We start from the raw sequence: 7,335 nt of genomic DNA, 5'->3' as shown, positions 1-7,335 counted from the left end.
CAATTGCTTGATCTTTTTAATAGTCTTTAAAGTTTATCTTGATCCTGAAGTTTAGGGACTTAGGCACTTCACAGAACCAACACCATCTCTTTCAAGCAGAGGTAAGTTGCTAATAAATACCAGTCTTGACTTTCCATGCAGTGGTAAGGGTTTACAACAAAGTTTGAAGACATAGTTACAGAATGCAGAACATCTCTTCCCCTCTCTACACTTTCAGGACTTACTATTATTCTAGTTCAACTTGCACCAGAGTCTGAACTGCTCTACAGCGGCCATACTGAATCACACAATCACAGAATCATCTAGGTTGGAAGAGACCTCAAGATCATCGAGTCCAACCTCTGACCTAACACTAACAGTCCCCACTAAACCATTTCCCTAAGCTCTACATCTAAACGTCTTTTAAAGACCTCCAGGGATGGTGACTCCACCACTTCCCTGGGCAGCCTGTTCCAATGCCTCACAACCCTCTCAGTAAAGAAGTTCTTCCTAACATCTAACCTAAAACTCCCCTGGCACAACTTTAGCCCATTCCCCCTCGTCCTGTCACCAGGCACGTGGGAGAACAGACCAACCCCCACCTCGCTACAGCCTCCCTTGAGGTACCTATAAAGAGCGATAAGGTCACCCCTGAGCCTCCTCTTCTCCAGGCTGAACAAGCCCAGTTCCCTCAGCCGCTCCTCGTAGGACTTGTTCTCCAGACCCCTCACCAGCTTCATCGCCCTTCTCTGGACCCGCTCAAGCACCTCGATGTCCTTCTTGTAGCGAGGGGCCCAAAACTGAACACAGTACTCGAGGTGCGGCCTCACCAGAGCTGAGTACAGGGGGACGATCACCTCCCTAGCCCTGCTGGCCACACTGTTTCTGATACAAGCCAGGATGCTGTTGGCCTTCTTGGCCACCTGAGCACACTGCTGGCTCATATTCAGCCGACTATCCACCATCACTCCCAGGTCCTTCTCTGCCTGGCAGCTCTCCAACCACTCCTCTCCCAGCCTGTAGCTCTGCTTGGGGTTATTGCGCCCCAGGTGCAGGACCTGGCACTTGGCCTTGTTGAACTTCATGTTTTTTTATTATGCTAATGCTTTTTAGAGGCTATTGTGCTGTGCCTTCAGTGTCAGAACATGGATGTACCTAATGATGTCAGAGCACCAGGACAGCACACAACTTGTGTACAGTGCAGTTATGTGTTTGTATGGAGTTACAGCAAATTTTATTTCAATGTTACACGGCCAAATGATTGAGATGAATTTCATTTATCTTCAGATATCTGAAAATTAGCAGTCTAGACATCTTGTGCAGTCCGTGGAGAGGGACAGGCATCCCCAGAGGGCAATTTATTCTATCCTAAGGTAATTATCTAAAGTAGATGGAATGAATCACTTTGAGGAACCTGTTTCTCTCTGTTGCCTAAGGAACGTATGGGTGTCTAGGCACTCAACATTTGGACACTTAAATAAGGAATTCCACCCTGCAAAACAGTAGCTCAAGACAGTATCGTTACTTATTTGAATTAGTTTTCAATTTTAGACTTCATTTACCCCTGTTCTCCATGAATAGTTCATTAGAATCAAGTAGTTTATGAGTCTTTATCACCCACTCAAACTTGGAGATTTTCAAGAACAGATTTGCATACAATATTTATCTACTAGTTCCCTTCGTGTTTTGGATTTTATAGGATTTTGTTATGTTCAGAATTTTTTTCCAAATTGATTTTATAATCTGCTATTTCAGCAAACATTAACAGCAAGCTTCATTTTCTGATACTGTAAGCTCAATTTAAGAATCCTTGTGGATCTGTGAAAATGTTCAGTGAATCAGTGTTCTCAGAAGTCAAGATGGAGCTCTCAGAGGTTTTATGGTAAGTGATTTCTTCACACTACAGTATATAACTTACTCAAAATTATAGTTGCAGTGAGTGGGGGACTCTATCAGTGTAATATCACCGATGTCTCAGGCATACCTATATATTCAGCCATTTTGAAATATACTGTTTTATAAAAAAGTCTATGCTTATTCTACTGTGTTTTCAGGGTGTAGTGTCCAATTTTTTCAGCTGCTGGTTACATATTTTATTGCACAGACGTGTGCAGTGGTGGATGACCAGGATTCCCCTCAACCTTTTTTATTATCTTGACTGTTTTCTACTTAAAGATGAAATTTAAATTTCATTAACTCAGTAACAATGTCTGACAGAATAACATAAACTTTGATATGGTTTATAATAGTGATAGATTTTGTCAGAGAGATTCCAGCGAATGGGCTGCTATGTATCAGTATGGTACTCCTCATTTCAATGAGCTGCCACAGGTTTAACCTCTTGAGGACATGCCAAAACTCAGAAGTAGGGTATTTTGGCTTTTATTGCATTATACCTATCAAAATTGTACTTCTACATCATTGCTTATCTAATTGAATGGATGAATGGCCCTTTATCATACCTAAATACTTCACAGTCTTGAGAATTCTCACCTATGGGAAAGGTGTTAAGAGATCAACTCCAATTAAATGCGTTTTCAAGTATCTGATCATACCACGTACTCCTGAGCTGACTGATGCAGAGGACAGTGCTAGATCAGCCTAACGGTGGAAACAGCAAGACTCAACTACAGTGAACTCTTTAGCGCAATTTACTACTACTGTGAACATTTTATTAAGATTCGTGCAATTACAATTACTTTTCAAGAAAGTCTGGTCCCCTACTGTGCTACATCCTAAACTGATAAATCTTGAAATACATTTATCAAGTCTTAGAGAATATAGTACCATTTCTTAAAAGTTTAAAGAAAATTGTTATAGAAGTGCAAATCTAACCTTCCCTTGTATTTCAGTTTTAACTCGAACGTTCTCAATAACCTGGCCTTCATTTCTTGAGTTTCACTTTGCCCTAAAAGAAATAAATATTTGTAACAGCTGAAATTCTTTAAATTCCTCGTCCCCCACATACTTCTATATAAGCAGCTAAAGACCACTTTTTCCTTCACAAGCACAGCTTCTTAAATAACAGAATTCTGATGTTTCGCCCATCAGATATTTTAGGCACATTCACTGTTAAAGGCAAGATTTATGTCCAAAATATTTAAAGATAAAAATCATTGTCAGATAGTGCTTTCCTCACTTAAACCATGTATTTACACCAAGCAAAACTGTTGTCAGGGCTGCTTATACAGCTCGTTAAAAATAACATTTTCATTTGTCTCCAACTACCCGCTCTATGGACCCTTTTAAAGCAGACGTGCGTAGACTTTTTAAAATGAATCCAGCTGAGCCAGTACCTATTTAACAGCTCCACATTAAAAGTCATGATATCTGTCTTATAATTAATCCTTCCAAGTGTACTAGGTCTTGCTGGGATGTTAACTTTCCCTGCAGCAGCCCACACAGTGCTGTGCTCTGCACTTGTAGCTAGAACAGCAGTGGTTATCACACCAGTGTTGTGTGTGCTGCTGAGCAGCGCTGGCACAGCATCAGGACTCCCTCCAACCCTCCTAGGGAGTGGGCAACAAAGTGAGAAGACAAACATCACCAGGGCAGCTGACCTAAACCAAAGGCTATTCCGTACCACGTGGTGTCACACTCAGCAATAAAAAGTGGAAAAAGGAAGAAGAGGGGAGGGGTGGGCTCTCGTTGTGAAAAACGTCGGTCCTCCTCCCAAACACTGGCTATGTACATTGGGGCCCTGCTTCAAGGACATGGTCATGGATACCTAAAGATTCCTATTCAGTCTCTGAACTTCAGAAGTAAAGGCATGATTTAATTACAGACTTCCTACTCACTTAGAAGGGAAACTTATTCTGTAATACCTGGAGAGTAATAGATCCAAGAAGATCCAAGTCTTACTAGATAGCTAAGTTCTTCCATGCACCTGTCTCTGAAGCAGTGGCAAGCTTGCTTGGGTTGTCCTTCCTTGGTTGTACTGTAAACAGATGCAGAACTCTAGAAATCCCAAAGCCATATTAAAATATTCTCCTTTAAATTGTTATTACTAGCTCTATTAAACCCTAGTAACCACAACTGTAGATCTGCCATGCAATTCCTAAGTCTAAGCTGCATCTTGGTATTGCTATTTTGTTTTTGAGGATACAGCATATATAGATATGCTTACAAGTGGACCTTTCCCCACTGAACTAAGACTATTCCTACCTGTAGAGGCAAGATGACTTCTGAATACTCGTTTTTGACCAATGGCCTTCAAGATAAGCAGCAATAATAAAATTATAAGATATGGTAATTTGTGTGAAGTGAGGGGAGAAGTAGCTCCACACAAGTGTGTTTAATAGTATTAAGTACTGTACCTGTGAGTGACATCTTAATCTCACACTCTTAATTTCCTTCTTCCATGTTAGTTCAACTTTAACTGTATGAATTCACTGGCTTTAAAATACATTTGCATTCATTGCAACTTAAGCAACCCTTCAAAATTCATGTGTGTGTACTGCACATCCCTCTTCAAACTGTGGGTGATAATGTTCCAAAAATACTTGAGCACAGACCACATTTTAAACAGCATACGCTTATGCCAGTTCCGTGTTATGTCAACGTCACCCCATTCCTCTTCCTCTAGAGCACGCCCCCTCTGCTCTTAGAAGGGGGCAATGTATTTCTTACTGCTTTATTTTCTCCTAAATGCACTCACTGTCGCCCTTGTTTCAGGAGGTGTTCATTAAGGTATTGTGCCCTACCACAGAAGTTGGATAAGTTCAAAGAACAGTCCAACATTCCCTACCCTAAAGGGGATGAGGCGGAAGACAGAGCAGAACACTGAGAACACTCTAACAGCTTGTCTTGCTGTTAACTTTCATGATACTAACCTCCACCTCATCAGTGCTTCACCCAATTTATTCTAGGTTAAGGGAATACCTATGATACTAATGGCACTGCACTTTCCAAACACACACCCACACCACAGAACAAGAACATTCCAACACCTTTGTTTGCCATGGGGAAGGCCATCTGAATAGTATTTGAAATAAAGCAGTGTAGCAAGCAACTGTTAACAAACGTAGGTTTGGCCAGGTCCAGGTAAAAGCAGGCTTTCCCTTCAGATGCTATACCAGCTGTGCAGTGACTGATGTGAAAGGCATGAACTAATTTGAACTGGCCATAAACTTAACTTTTATCAGTCACTGCAGCAGCTAGCCTGGCTTATAACATAAGCTGTAATTCATGTTCCAGATGCAGCCTTAGACTTTACAGAAACCACTAGAACTTTCAGCTCTGAATAGCAGGCAGCTGGAAGCTTCTGTCTGCCAAAAGCTCATGAGTTGACTCACTTTCTCAACCAGAATTTTGTTCTGATCCCAACCTCGTCTCCACAGCACAACGCTGCTGCTTGCAGTTTTCCTCATTAAAAACAAAAACCACCACCACCAAAAAAACTGTGTGAAGTCATAAAGATGTTCTTATGCTTGGAAACTTCTGTTAGAATAGTCTCCTCAGAAGTCAAAACATAAATGATTGCCAGGGTCAGAGCGCAACTTGAAGAAGAGATGGTGTAGTCTTACAGCAGTCCAGCTCTAATACTTGCTACTTCTTAGAAAAGGTGCTCAAAATTTTCACTAGGCAAGCAGTAACTTCTCTTGCACAAATCTTTAAATCTAATACGGATTGATTCATTTAAAGGACTAGGCTTTTTGTGGATTTTGCCAAGAAGTAAACTGTGCAACTGATGTGGAAGAGACGGATCCTGAACCATCTCTTCAACACCCTACTTGAACATTTCAGAAGGTGAACTTCATGACTGTGTTTATTAGGCATTTTTTCCAATCCATGTAGTGTATTATACCTCATGCTTCACAAAATTCATAGTAATAAAAGCCTTTATTGATTAGTTATACGTTTAATTTGGACTGTGACTTGACTATTTCAAATGGAATATGCATGCAAACTGACTGCACTAGCAGTCAAATAATAAAAACAAGTAGATTAAGAACAAGATGCTCTTTTTCCCAACCTGTAGAAATATGTTGAGTAAGACACTGCAATTTTAAGAGCCTTTTTTATACCAGTTTCAATAAACTATATGCATGCTGTTGTTTCCCACTGGAGTGGTTTCAGAATTAAGGATATTTTGTACTGCAAATAACCCTTTCCACATTTTTCAGAGATGTAATTGGTATGTACTGTTCTTAAGTTCTATTCTTCTCTAGCAGAAATCAGGGCATCCAAACCGATTTTACCTCATCTAATCTGCAGCTAGTTACAACAACAACAAAAAAAGAAGTTTTCATGCAGAGCTATTTAAGAACACAGTAATCAGACTGAAGACTGGGCAAGAATACAAGGCTTATTTATGCTACTCAAATCTACATATGCCAGTTTGACCTTCTCCAGAAAAGTTTGGTGAAAGTTAGTGGCAGGTTCTGATTCCATTCTACAAGTTTTAACTAAGAATTATTTTACTTGCACCTCCTATAAAGCATCACGTTTGTCTCACCTCTACTATACAGTTGTAGTTGGAAATTAGGACTGTGCTTACAGCTCCTGGCTTCAGCTTTGAAGCACTTAGGATTGAGTGCATTGTGCATCCAGTAACCCACACCTAAAACAGAAGGTAGTATTATGGGGCCATGCACCACTTAACTGATCAGCTGAAACAAACAGCTGAACACAAAGGAACAATAATCAGGGCATATTTGCCATGTTTACTCTCCCATAGAAGTTATCAACTTGAACTTTATGATGTAGGACGAACACTTAATGACCATCCCTACCTGAAGAATGACATGAAGCAAGAGTGAGTATTGATGCTCCTATACATGCAGCACTGGTTATATTCCTCTTCAAATAAGAAAGGAGATACAGAATAGCCTTCAATTTATGAAGGCTGACATGACTGGGAAGTAGCATGTTCTACTAACTTCAGGAGGCCCAAAGACAGAACTATCACCACTGTCACACGGAAGTCAGTTGTATCAAGAGCAGCCAGCTCCCTTACCTCAAGACGCCTTATTGTACTTCAGACTTTCCTTTTTCTCTTGGTTGAGCTGGAATTGAAGGACAGTCTGCTCTCATTTACTACTAGCTGTGTGCTGCTCTATCAAAATGCAGACAGGAAGTGTTCAAGTGTAGAGGAATTTTTGGTAGCAATTCAAATTAATTTACGGATAGGATCTGGTTTACACCACAGTACCTTAATATACTGGGCTACACACTGTACACATCTCATACCATGTCCTTAGTGAGCTACCACCTGGAAAAAACTTGAAGGAAACTAAGTTGGAATTGTTAAGAGAGGACACAATTTAGCTGCAGGTTAGGAAGCCTGCCTTTCACAGCAAACTGGCAGCAGTAAGAACCACACCCACTCCCCTAGTCGCACCATGCATGGTGCAC

The sequence above is a fragment of the Aythya ferina genome (assembly GCF_964211825.1).
Source record: "Aythya ferina genome assembly, chromosome: 5".
NCBI classification, from domain to species: domain Eukaryota; kingdom Metazoa; phylum Chordata; class Aves; order Anseriformes; family Anatidae; genus Aythya; species Aythya ferina.
Note: the sequence above shows the minus strand (reverse complement) of the source record.